Below are 14,190 nucleotides of genomic sequence, written 5' to 3' on the forward strand. Positions count from 1 at the left end.
GGGCTTTCATTTTGTTGCTGCATATTTATTGGAAACAGAACAGTGGCTTGGCAGGCAGAACAACTAGTAGTAACACATAATTGAGCCTGGAATTTTTGTGTTCATAAAACATGAGACACATCCCCTGTCATTACAGACCAGTGGAGGGTTTGGTTTTTTTCCTTCCTCTCTCTTTAGTGAGGAAATGTAAGCAATGGTGTTTGAGTAGAAGTCTTCTGAAGCGCTGAGGTGGAAATCATGTCAGTGGCTCATGGCTAGCACAGCAGGCTTGTCTTCAGGGAAGCATGTAGTAATGTTTCTTTGCATGCAGCCAGATGGTGTTGATAGGTACACCTTTGCCAAAGAACTGGAAAACTTGTAAAAGGAAGTACAGTAAGGTTCAAGGGGAGAGAAGATCAAAGAAATAAATAAAAATGAGTAAAAGGCCTGCTGGTTCCGTATAAGCAGAGTGGAAATAAGAGCAATTGTTCTTTTAGTGCCATGGATTGCCCAGATAGGAAGGGTTTTGCTGTTGCACTACTTAACTCTTTATTGGCTGGGGCTTTTTCAGAAAAATATGCAAGGCAGAACTTGTGTTTCGTTATTTTGGGCATAGTTGCAGACCAACTTGTAATAGTACTTGCAAACCATAAATTAGGGGCAGGACTGGATTTTGCAGGAAACTTGTATATTTTTAGACATTTCTCAGTTCAAGGTCAGAGATGAGGACTACTGTCACTGTGGGACCACTATCTATGATTTTACTGCAGGTACCAGTCACATAATATTAATGAAAACCTAAGCAACAGGGATTAAAGTTTGAATAGTCAGATAAGACCAGACAACTCATGTCTTTATGATTTTGAGCATGGATATTCAATTTGAAATAAAAAGTACCAGTATGAATTTGCATAACAGAAAAAGTGAAGGATTTTTTCACTGATACAGGTTTGTAGGGAAGCAGAGAGTGTTTTTAAACTTGTTTGGAGAAGCGCGCACTCATACCAGTCAATAGGCCCCAGCTCTTTATTACCTTCTCACACATCTATATTTTGCTTCAACCATTATTGCCAACCTGATTTATTTATTTATTTTTGAACAACTAGAGATGATTTTGTCTTGGAAAAATGGTGGATTTTCCAGGAGAGCACCTGGAATAGGATTTTCAGCCTGAATCTTCTTTCTGCACTGAAGACTCTCCTCTCCTTTCCTTTGTCTTTCAGAACAGGTATATACAGTGGGGAGAATTTCAGATGCTTATAGCTGGCTGACCATGGTACCAGTCAATTCATAATGGCAACTCTCTGATGAACTAGATCCAGTATGTCAATATCCTCCTTGTAATGGAGAGCCCAAAACTGGACACAGTACTCCAGATGCAATCCCATGAGAAAAGAGTAGAGCAAAAGGATCACTTCCCTGCACCTGGTGGCTACATTACTACAAGCATAGGATGCAGTTTGCTTTCTTGGTGGCAAGAGCAGACTGTTTAGTCATGTATAGCTTCTTGTCCATTAGAACTCCCTGGATCCCTTTCTGTGAAGCAGAGTAACCCCCATTTGCATGGGGTTATTTCATCACACATGCAAGACCTTGCACTTGCTCTTGTTGAATGTCATGAGGTTGCTGTCAGTTTGTTCCTCTGAATAACAGTCGTGCCCCCTAACATATTGACCACTCCCCCAGTTTGGTGTCATCTACAGATTTGCCGAGACTGCACTTTGTCCTGTTGTTCAGGACATTAATGAAGACATTTAAACAGTATTGGTTGAGTGACTCTGCTAGCTACTGCCTGACAGCTGACATCACTGGTTACAACTCTTAGAGCCTAGCAGTTTGGCCAATTTTCCACCAATCTTATTGTCCACTTATCCAGCGCATATCACACCAATATGGTGTCAAGAAGCCTATGGGAGACTGTGTTAGAGGCCTTGACAAAATCAGGGTAGACAACTACTGCTCACAGTATGTTTTGGGGTGACTGAGGCCATCTATTCAACTTTGTTTACTTCACTCAAAAGCATTTCTTGACTGTGGTTTTCATCAGCCATATTCATAAATGTAATGAAGATATGCCCTGCTGTTTCAGCCGTGGTAAAACAAGTACTTTTAACATGTTAGAACTGTAAAAATTCCTTTAAAGAAAATGGAAGTGGTTTTGGGTGAGAGTATCTTACCTTGTTCAAACTGTTTAACCTTCTGTCATAAAAACGAAAGATAAAGTTGATGCAGGAAAAATTCTTACTGAGATAAAAAGCTGTGTGTATGGGGATAATTTCACCGTGTCTAAAGATCTCTTTAGAAGCATGATAGGAAGCATTTTTTAGTCTCTATAGTATAGAAAAATATTCCTTCAGAGTAGTAAGAAAATGCCTCATGAGCATTGAAACTACTCCTGTATAATTGAGAATAAAATTTGGCAGATGACTTTGTATTTCTTGTTGAGTTAGTTCAGAAAAATTCTCTTAATTGTGGAAAATGCAGCAAAAGCTTGCTAAATACAATTTAACTTATAATGCTCATTCACAAAGTGTGCCATGTTGATGCTGGAACCGAGTGTGACTGACTGACAGCAACTCTCTCCAGTCTTTCATGAGTCCCAACATCACCTGGATAATGCAGGTGGAGTATTCAACAGATGCAAATTCTTATGTGAAAGGCATATTTGTGACTGAAGGGAATTCTCAGGAAGGTGGTAATCCCGGAGCATGAACAGCTTTTTGTAATAATTTCTAGAGGGTTTTCTGATGTTTTATTCTTCACTGAAAATGCCTGCAGAGTTGAACAGCGAATCATAACCAGTCTCTGAGGTTTCTGAGTCATCTTAACGAATTGTGGTTTCAATTCCAATAGCAAGAGCTTTGTTATCAACTTTAATGGGCCTGCATGCCTCCTACAGAAGAGTCCCTTAAATTTAATAATACCATAGTAAAATGAAATAAATCATTCTCAAATCAATTCTTCTATTTGGATGGTAATTTCTATAGATCCCTATTAAATTCTTGACAATGTTTCAATGATGGAGGTTTATCTCGTCTTTCAATAACATCAGACATAAAAGATCTCAGGGGGTGTTTCTAATGAATAATGCTGTCTCTCTCCTAGTTCCAGAAGTCGAAGAAGTATAGCAGAAAAGCATGTAATTAGTTTGGGTGCAGCACAATTCTAATGCTGCCATACAGCTTTTGGCATTAATGTGTCTTTTTTTGGTGCTGCATTGAGCTGTGTAGCGAATCCAGCTTATACTAGGTGAGGCATTTCTAGGATGACATCAGACTGTGCAACATAGGAATGTCCTTAGACTTTACCAGTAGTTGTTCTTATGGAATCCTATTAGACAGCTAGGCGGATGCTATACTAATGTCAATTCTCAAATACTGTTGCTTTAATTGGATTAATTCTGAATTGCCAGTCTGTTTAATTAGCCCTACAGAAGTTATTTAGGAAGGTGTGGACTGGGGCTTGGGGGACGAATATCTGGAGCACAGCATGTCTGGAAAAGTGTCTATAAAAATCCATGTATAAAGTCTCTTACTATGTGGTCTAATTAAGGTTTGGATACAGCACATACATTACTTACAAAACAAACAGGTTAGTTTCTGTTTGCTGCACTTTATTTTTATAACCTGATTACCAACTGAAGCAGTTTGTTAATTTAGTCTTAGTTTAGTTACACAGCAGAAAGCAGTGCTTGTCACTGGTTTAGATCAGCCCTACTCAAGGCACTCTTTGGAAATAAACAAAACTGAATTGAGTCGTATCAAATGACTGCTTTTTCAAATTGTTAATTTGCTTTTTCTTGTTGGTAGAAGGCTAGATTATAAACACATCAATGATATCATGTTTTTGCCTAAGGGAAGTTAGCATATGCCAATGTTTGAAAAGGGAAAATAATTTTTAAAACGTGGAGAACTGAAAAGCAGAAGCCGTATGGTGAAACTATCACAAGAATATTTTGAGTTGCATCTGCATTTAAAAAAAAGGTGTGGTTTAACTCTAATGATGGCACATCTGAGAATGGGAGAATGGTGGCACCATGTTAGTGCTGTAGCGGTGTATGTTTCAGCGTGAGCTTGCCATAACTACCATTTGTATTCAGTTACAACAGAGCAAATGTGAAGTAACTCTGAAGTCATGCTACCGCCACCACTAACAAGCAGAGTCTTTACCATATAGCATGAAGATTTTAAAACATTTGGACATGGTTGCTCTCTTTTAGGTCTTGTTGTCACTAGGATGTTTTGTAGGAATGGCCATAACATTTTTTTTCTCAGAATGTGGGTGGTAAACCCTGGAACAGGGCCCTGAGTGGTTGTGGAAACACCCTTCTTGGAGAGACTCAAAACTCACCTGGACAAGGCCCTAAGCAATCTGATCTAACTTTGAATTTAGTTCTGCTTTGAGCAACTTGTTGCTCTTCAGGTCCCTTTCTGACTGTGATTGTACGTGGTCAGCCTACCAGGCATAAGATGAGTTCACTTAGTATGTTGGATAAGAAAATACAGTTCAGGTGGTGATTGCAGTCAAACCCAAATGGAAGTGGCAGTCTCTGGAGCTATTGTGGTGTTGCAGTGCTGGTTCAGTAATCTTTAAGGGTCATAAGGTGATAGTGGCCACACCATCCTGCTTTGGCTTCACAAATGAGTAACCAGCTGCTTGTATTGAAGGTAAACTGTCTGGTGTTTGTCTAGTGTACAGAGTGTAAATAGCATCTCAAATACCATGAAATGTCAATATTAATGTCTGATGGTATTGCAGAAATTCATTTTAAGTCACACAAGTCTAAATCTAATACACTGATTTGTTTATATCCTCCAGCACTGAGGAATAGGTTATACCTTAGACATTCTCTAGACTTGTGAGATCTTTGCTTTATCTCCTACGTGAATTTCTTTACTGCACTGTCGTTACCTGCTAGAGAAAAGTCTAAAATAAACATCTCTGTGAGATACAAGCTTCTCAGTAGCTTCTTAGAATGAAAGAGCAATGCTTTATGAAGGTATCAGATACCACTTCTGCTTCATAGAACAGGAAAAAAAAAAGTAGCTAAATCTATCTGTAACAAGCGTTGGAAATAACTGGGATCAGCAGGTGATGCGTTACTGGATGAGAACAAATTTATAGTCAAGGAAAAAGTCCTGGTGACATTTACTTAGGATTACTAAAAATGACAAGATACAAGGTTCTGCTGGATATTTTTTCACTATGGTAAATGCTACCTCTGGTTAAAAAGATTGTCTATTTGGCCCTAGATCAAAAACTTGAGCTTTCCTTGCCAAAGTTGTAAAATTCACAGAAAAAGAAGAAAAATCAAGAAAAAAATGCATGTTTATTCTATTGGCCTGTCTTTTCCCACCCTTCCATCTTCTCACAGAATTCTTCTGCAGAGGTCTGTTCTTAAGAGCAGAAAAACAGTTTTACATCAATCAAGTTTTAAAATCCAAATAAATGAAATTTTCCTGAGTCTTTTCCAGCAGTCACTATGCCCCTTTTCTTGTTGTGCTAGAGAAATAACTGGAGAAGCTTAGTAAGAGTGAATTAATTCCATGACCACCTGGTGTCCTGAAAGGAGGCTGTGGAAGATAAGTGTAACTTACATTCTGGCTGACATTGATGCTGGCATTTGGAATTGCTCAAGAGGAATTTCATGGAGCCATGCTGATTTATATGAAAGGCCCTGAACTCCATATGTATATCTCGTTTCTACTGTTTTATAGCTAATTTTTATTTTACTGCTGACTGGTAACTGAAGTGTTGACTTCCTTTCATCTTTTTCTTGCCAAAGTCAAAGAGCAGTGCTGCAGGTCATGGACATGCACACCTCCGTGTTGTGAACCAAACCTCTAAGACCACAGCAGGGGTGCGTGGATTTCTAATGAAGATGCAGCAGGGCATGACAGACTCCGTGTGTCCTGCTGTGGCCTTTGCTTAGAGTCTGTCTGTCTGTCAGGGTGCTGAGTGGCAGAGCAGGCAGAACAGCTGTGGGTGGTACCAAGCCTGTGGGTCACGGGGAGAGGCTGCAGCACTCAGCTGAGAGTGGGTGCTGCGGGGGCGGTAATGCTCACCTTGGATGCCTGTTTCACAGGTGCTGTGGGAGGCTTCCCAGGTGTGCTGATCCTCTTCTCTTTCACTCTGGTTTAAAGCTATCTTAACTCTCTTGGCTGCTACAGAGCTATCCTGCCTCCAAGAGAAGTGGCTGGAGAATTGGGACCCTTCTGGCTACAGCATTTTCAGCCCTATTTTCTCTTGTTATTTTTCCAGCCTTCTGCTTAACCCTCCTTGCCAAAAGCACTCTTTGGTGACTAGCAAGCTAATTGGCTGGAGGAGATGTCATCAAAAATTCATCTCGAGTAATTAGACATTGAGCTATCATTATCCTTGAGGTTCAGATCATTTTTGTTTTCATTATCTGTCTAGTTCCCTGTGGTAGATATTTCTGATAATTTCTTGACACTGAGGGGGTCATGAGTCCCAGCATTCTCTCAGACGTGCTTCTCTTACTCGTCCTTGCTTAGCTAGCAGGAATGGGGGAAAAGTTATATTAGTCATACTGCGTGTTCACGATTTTGCCTGTTAAATAGGGCATCTTGTGTAAGAAACAGAGTTCTCACAATGTTTTGCTAGGTAGTTGGCAAATTCAGTGCCACATAGTTTGTGAGGGAGCACTTCTGTTTTTCAAATATTTCAGATAAATGTCATTCCAAACTGCTGTTGGTAGCTTTGAGGAAATCACATTTGCATTTTACATAATTCTAATTATATAGTAATTAAATTCTGATACAATGTGAGATTAATATTAGAATTAGGTCCTTGAAATTCTGTTACTCTATGTAAACCAGCACTCTTTCTGTTATGAGTCTTTACATGTAAAAAGAATGTAACTAGATTTCTGTCAGTGGAGCCTTATCGGTTTTAAATTGTCTAATCAGTAAATTTCAATTTAAAAAAATAGGTTATTTCAGGTTGAAAATTAATATGCCTTTGTCTATGCGTTTGTCTATGATGTGAAGAAAAGCTCTAGGATTTTTTTGCTTTGTTTTTAAGTTGCTGTTACAGCAATAAGTAATTCAGAGTATGGGAGCCTGCCAAAACATGGAATTTCTATTTTTTTAAAATCCTAATATTTGGGAATTTATTTTCATCCTTAATAGAAATCCAGACATAACAAAAATATTTCCACAAATATATTACTATAATTTCTTCTTGGATCGACTGAAGTAGGTCCACTGATTTGATTGTGACTTATTTTGTATTAGATCCCATTTTCTTTAAAGAAAAGCCATTCTGAAAGGAAAGCTGAAAATACTTTGGATCGTTGAAAGAAACTTCAGAATCAATATGCTCTTGTAGAAAAATACAGATGCTGTGAAAAGCGTGTACTTTAATTGAAGGGTTTTTCATTCTAAGTATTTTTTATAATGTACTATACACACTATATCCTGGAGGAGTAATGTTGCTGGATGTATTGTATGTATTCAAAATTTTAAAATATTTTGAATATATTTTAAAAAGATATTCATATTTGTTTAACATCTGCATGTTCAGACCTTTATAAGACACAGAAAATTATATCATCAGTCTTTAGAAACTTAGAATAAACAGTAAAAAAAAAAAAAAAATTAGCCTTGATTGTAATGATTGAAATGCTTCGTGGCTTTTCTCTCTGGCTATTGATTGCTTCCTGCTAAGAGAGGAACTATGATGGCATTCTTGACTTAGACGTGGAAATCACTTGCAGAGGACTGTAGATGTAGAGGTCTTGTCTGTCCCGTACCTCTTATAAATTCAAGATTATATTTAATACACAATGGTATATAAATAAGTCATGATCCAATTTCACCCTATGCTTGTCATGAATAGCTCACAACTTTAATTCACTAAAAGTCTGTATGACAGCTTATAACAAAGTATGGACTGAAGCAAAAGTTAAGTAAACAAAACCTTGCAATAGCTCTAGAATCCCTCAAGGTCTAATGGTTTTTAATCAATCATGGTTTTGTTTCTTGGGTAGTGATGTGCAATTTAGCTTTACGTGAACAGAGCTGGTAGGTAGGATAGGTGGGGGCATTAAAAACAGACCCAGCTTAGTGTTAGACGTCTCAAGTTATCCCCCCCTTTAGCTAATCTATGTTGAGCTTAGTACTGCGTTCTCTGCTGGTACCCTTGAGTGCTTCTGATTTCAGCAGAGCTCTGCTGAAGTGCACCAGCTGGAAGTGTGGCTGAGGAAGCTGGTAGCTTGCTAAAGACATCTTTATTAAGCTTTCTTATCTTCCCATTGTCTGGCTTTTACTTTTGAGTTATGAAAAATGAAACCATATTCTCTGTAGGCACCGAGACTTTCCAGTGGTTTTATTTCACTCTTTTCAAGGATATCTCATTTGTTTTCTTAAACCTGCATGCTCTCTTCTCATTAAGTGCTGCTTTGGCACATCTCATACTGGTGGCAAGTGTCCTCTTCCATGCACCGAAGCTGGAGGGAAAGGTGTGTGACAGTCACTTTATTTTTCTCTTTGGCTAAGGAAGTAGAGTTCCCTTTTTACTGTCAACTGGAACCTAGCTGTAATTTCATCCTACTGTATTAGCAGGTTGGCTGACAATTTAAAAAATAAAGTTTCTCCATCAGTATCAGAATATACATTTGAAAGCCAACTCAAATTATCTAATGACATGAAAATATTTCAAGGAGCTACAATGAATAAGAGTGAACCAGTGTGAACATTGTATATTTTCATTCAAATTCTGATACCAGGATGAAAGTAATAGTAATAACACAATAAGCATCAAATAAGTAACATCTTTTATTTTTAAATGTGGTATCTGCATTGTATCTCACAATTGAGTGATGTTGTTGTTAGAGTGAAACAGTGTTGAAGAATTCATGGGCATGTTCAGTGGCATGTTCGTGGGTATGTTCAGTGTTAAATAACATGGTAGAAGGACATTGAGACCTTCATCTTTCTTTGATAAGATGTTCATTTCAAAAATAATTTATCAGATCAGAAAAGCTGTTAATATTGGCAGATCAGCATAACTCAGTCATGTCAATCTGACATTTGATCATAAGTAATATACTTTTGGTGAGATAGAAAGTCAAAGTGAAGGACAACACAACTTTCATACGCAGTGTTCCGAACTCAGAAAGATGGTATTTTTAAAATATCTGCTGCTCCTCTTTCAAGTACCAGTCATACAGTTGAATCCTTATAAAAGGAATTTTGTATGTGCTTCAATCGATTTCCTAGTAACAGATATTTGACTTGTGTATCTGTTAGTTCAGGAATATATAACACACAAGAAGTTCATTTAAAAAAAATATTTTCATGACATCACTGTAAAGAATATTGTATCTAAGCTGTTGGGCTGACTGCAAAACTTTACTAATTCATTATCTCGGTGAACTGCAATGTAATTCTTTTGAAGGAATACTTGTCTGTGAATGTCTCATCATCACTAGTTAAATTTATATGTCTGGTATTGACACATGGTGATTGATATATAACCGAACCCTTTCACATAGTCATTTCAATATCATTTTCTTACATTAGATTCAGATTTCCTAACCTGGTGTACTCTCAGCAGAATGCTAGACAATCATCCTTGTAAGGGTATTATCTATGTGAAATATACATCATATTGCTTTTTCTATTCCTACTTAAAACCTGTGGGACATGAATCAGATCCAGGCCAAGTACTTGTATAGTGGAATAGATTAGACAGAAGTTAATATATTGGTCAAAGCAGTCAGTGTCTATTAATTGTGCCTAATCAGTGGCTGATTTATGACTTCTGGCTTTTGGTTGGCTTGCAGCATAGGTGAAGCAAGCTTGTACTTGCCCACAGTATATACTGTAGTTCGACTTTCATTAGCATGCATCGCTTCAGGAAAATTCAGTATCATTTCTTACTTCGTAGGGATTTCTACTGAAAAGGTAGTATTTTCTCAGAAAGCATGAACGCCTACCCTTAAGCTAGGGTCCAGTTTATATATGCTGCATCCATATGCATTTATAATGAGCTCATTTATTAATAGACCTTGAATACAAAGAGTATCTACATTATTTTATAAATTGTAAATAAAATGTATAGGTATCTTTTGGTGAGATCAATCCATTAGCTAACATTCTTGTTTCATTGACAACGACTTGATCAGCTTTTAAAAGTTTATATGCACAAACCTCAAGAGATTTTGAATAGCACCCACACAGAGTCTAAAAGCCCTGTGTGAGGTTTTTGTTTCCAATTGAGAAAAATTGTCTTTTTTTTTCCCTCATATCTGTTTCAGACAACAAGGACAGAGATGTATTCGCATCCTTTTCAACTTTAAAAGGATATTGTTATCACAGAATTGCAGGGGTTGGAAGGGACCTTGAAAGATCATCGGGTCCAACCCCCCTGCCAAAGCAGGTTCCCTAGAGCAGGTTGCCCAGGTAGGTGTCCAGATGGGCCTTGAATATCTCCAGGGAAGGAGACTCCACAACCTCCCTGGGCAGCCTGTTCTAGTGCTCCGTCACCCTCACCGTGAAGAAGTTCTTTCACATGTTGGTGCGGAGCTTCCTGTGCTCCATTTTGTGGCCATTACCCCTTGTCCTGTCCCCACAAACCACTGAAAAGAGGCTGGCCATTTTATTACTTTTTATTCAGGTGAATGTATTTGTATACAATGCCTTTGAAAATAGGAATGCTAAGAAAGAATGAAGAATTTATAAATTGTGGTTACCACCCCCAAGTCTCCCTCCAAATTTCAAAATCACTTACAGCATCTCCACATTTTTAAACATTCAACTGTTTAAAACACCAAGTGGGTGTTTCCTTTGGTCATTTCTACAGCCCTGTTGGGTTTATATGTACATTACCTTTGTGGCATATAAGATCCATCATTGCTTTCTGGTGTCCCAGGAGAAACACAGACTCCCTTATGACTGACTTCAAAGTTAAATGCTTAAGCAGTCTGCCCAGCTGGCCTAGTCTTCCCAAGACCCCTAAGCAGCTTGTTTTGGGTGGACTATTAAGCAGCAAAAGTAGGAAGTAGTGTGGAAAGAGTAAGTGCTTGTCTTTCTACCAGGACATGTAGGGGTTGAGATGAAATAGAACGTAACTGCCTGTGAAATGTTTCTAGATATTCTGGTGAACCATCTCCAGCAGTAAAATACACGGTGCTTGATTGGATAGAAAACGTTGTTTATTCCAGTGAAGTGAGTCAGGAGAAAGCAGGAGAAATGTCTGAACAATTAGATTTGCTTCTGTGTTCCAATTACCTAATGTGTTTGTTTTCAAAATGCAGAGAAATGCATAAGGAATCAGTTATCTGTAACTTACAGTGATGGCAAGGTATATGGCAGGATGGGCTTCAAACATTCTCATCAGGACACTTTCTGAAGGCTATTGGGAAACCACAATCTAGCAAGGCTTGTGAAGATTAATAGTTCAGCTGGAAGCGCGCACGTGCAAAATGTAGTAGCATAAAAAATGAAATTTGGAATGGATTTTTTCCTCTTTAAAAAGAGGAATAATGTGGCCTTTGCAGTAGAGCTAAAATGCATCCCTGGTCATTGCTTGGCCATCTGGTATGGGGTAGTAACACACAGATCAGCTTTTCTAAACGGTGATGTTGAAACCAAAGGAGTAATTTTTCAAGGATTAGGCCACTGACACCAGACTTTACCATGTCAGCAGAAGAACTGAGCAGTGTTTGTTATGAGGAACAATTCTAGTCTAGATAAATCATTTAAGATGTATCGCATTGTTCTTGCTAAAGATGTTTTTATTACATGTTAGTTATTTTATGTTTATGCCTACCTTAGGAATTGTATTCTTCTAAATAAAAATTCCCAGGGCCTTTATCCTGGTTGCCATTTTTAACAATATGAGTATGGCCATATTTTATTTTCTTGGCTTATACTACGGTTTTCTGCTGTTCCCTCCTCCTTTCTCTGTCTTTTAGGTGCAGCCTGCTGCTTCTCTGCAATTAGCAGGCACTTCCCCTTGTTTCAGCCATATGGTCTGGAGACACAGGCAAGTAGTAGCTTTCTCTGTGACCATTGTGGGATCGGGGAAGACAGTATCCATGTCTGTCAATTAACCATAATTATGAAGAGGTGGAAGGTAGTTTTTTCTCTGTTTTCCTTAGTGATACTGGGGGGACAGATAAACTTTGCCACCAAGCTTCCTTCTTTCAAGGAGACTTAACTATCTGAATTCTGAATCCACTGGAATGAGAACTCAGTCAGCTTGGTCCTGCCATGAAAATATACATATTTCCTCAAGTAGAAAAAAAAAAGGGGGGGGTGGGGCGCAAAAAATAATCCAGTAAGCAGACTGGATGGGAACAGGGTTAAGGTGCGAGAGAAGGTAAGCAGCAGGCTTAAAATACTATTTGGAATGTAGCTATATTGAAACCTTAGCCTTGGCACTTAGAAAGCTATTTCTAAAAGTCAGGAGCTGATGTTATATTTATGGTAATAAATATTGGGAACTTGTTCTACCTAATGCAGGTGAAAATCAAAATTGTTTGAGCATGGTGGGGATGTTATGTATGAAACAAATTATCTTGTGGCCATAATTATAATACCTTTGACTTCAGCTTTTTGGTTCCACATCATTTAGTGAATTTAAAGTCTCATTATTGCTCTTTATCAAGACATTCTTGTCCAGAGCTAGATCACACTAATTTTCCAGACTTTGGTCCACAGTTGCTTGTTTGCAGTACAGCAATCCTAAAGTCTCTTTCTGCTCTTTTAGTGTCCTGGCATTGGAATATGTCCTCAAAGATATGATTCCCTAAAATACTGTATTCCCCACGTACATTATTTAAGTATCTTTTGCAAGTTTTTAAGATAAAATGGGATTGGCAAGAAATTCTTTCTTGCTCCTAGTTCTAACTTTTTTTATGTGTGTGTATTTTGTATGTGTAATTTGATAAATAGCTTATAAGGCTGAGAAAGAGATCACTTCTAAAACCACGGGCAATTTTTTTTTCTTATAATAGGTTGGCCTGGATATGAAATGAGTCAGAGACTAGAAATTAATAAATGGGAAACTTGAAAACAAGGGTCATATGCAATTATTGAGATAAACAATTGGGGTTAATTTTTATTTTTATTACTGCACCTCTCAAATGACCACTGGATAAGGATTCTTATAAATTGTTACTCAAAAATAAAAGAATGAATCCGAAGTAAGTGTTAAAATTTTATGTTCTTTAAAGCAGCATGTGAGATCTATTTGTGGGGAGAGAAAGTGGTAGTTATTTTTTTGTCCAGTGCAATGATAAATGCAAATTCTATTTTTAAAGAAGGCTGAAGTCATTCCTTTTCACTATAATAGCAGTGCTTCCAATTTAGTATCTTCCCTTATTTTACAATTTGCTACTTACAAGGCGTAGTTAAGAGCATTGTTGTTTCCATTCTTCCTGCCTTTCCTTCCATTAAACCTGCCTATTACAAAGGACTCCTGCTAGTATAAACAGAATTCAGAAATGCTAAGTTTTTCTATACCATGTGTAGCCCAGAAATCCCATCCTCCAAACGTGCTTGTATCTCCTTTATAGCCCAGTGTCACAAAATGCAGAGACTGCCCTGCAATGAGCTCTTGCAGGTCTCTGTAGAAAGTGAAGTTGCTCAACACCCAGGATGGCACTGAGATCTCTGTTGCAGTTCCCAGCTAACAGCCAACGTAGATGTAAGCAGTGCAAGTGCTTTGAAAGTACCTACTCCATTGCAGTACAGCAGAGCTGTTTCTTTTGGATGGCTATGAGTATTTGACTTGGCCCTGGAAGTCTTAACTCATTGTTTCTTTGGATATCAGGTTATTATGAGGAGAGAACGTACCCTGCAGAGCAGGCAACTACAACAGAGGGATAGCTTAGTGTAATCCCTTGGCCTACAGCCATGGCAATGGGTTCAACTGAAATGATCAAATATGTGGTCTGTGTTGATTTTTTAGCCGATTAAAATCTAATGGGATATATGAATACAAAATATTGTCAATTGTATCAGAAATTAATTTAATAATCACAGACTGAGCTGTCTTCAAATAGCTAGTTCTAAATAAACTAGCAGATTTTTCAGGTTGACATCATATCAGTCTAGATTTGAAATGGATATCAAGGATGCTTTCAAAAAGTCTATTGCACTATTGGCTGTGTAAAATAGATCTAGGCAGATGCATTATTATTTGAGCTGTCAGTTTTACTATACAATTTGCATGTCAAGT

General features: G+C 38.0%; 1 protein-coding gene; it reads left to right on the forward strand.

Moving 5' to 3' along the window:
• The window catches only part of LOC310903943 (uncharacterized protein), a 166,827-nt gene that overhangs the window by 30,395 nt on the left and 122,242 nt on the right, over positions 1-14,190 (forward strand).

The sequence above is a fragment of the Anser anser genome (genome assembly GCF_964211835.1).
Source record: "Anser anser genome assembly, chromosome: 9".
Taxonomy (NCBI): domain Eukaryota; kingdom Metazoa; phylum Chordata; class Aves; order Anseriformes; family Anatidae; genus Anser; species Anser anser.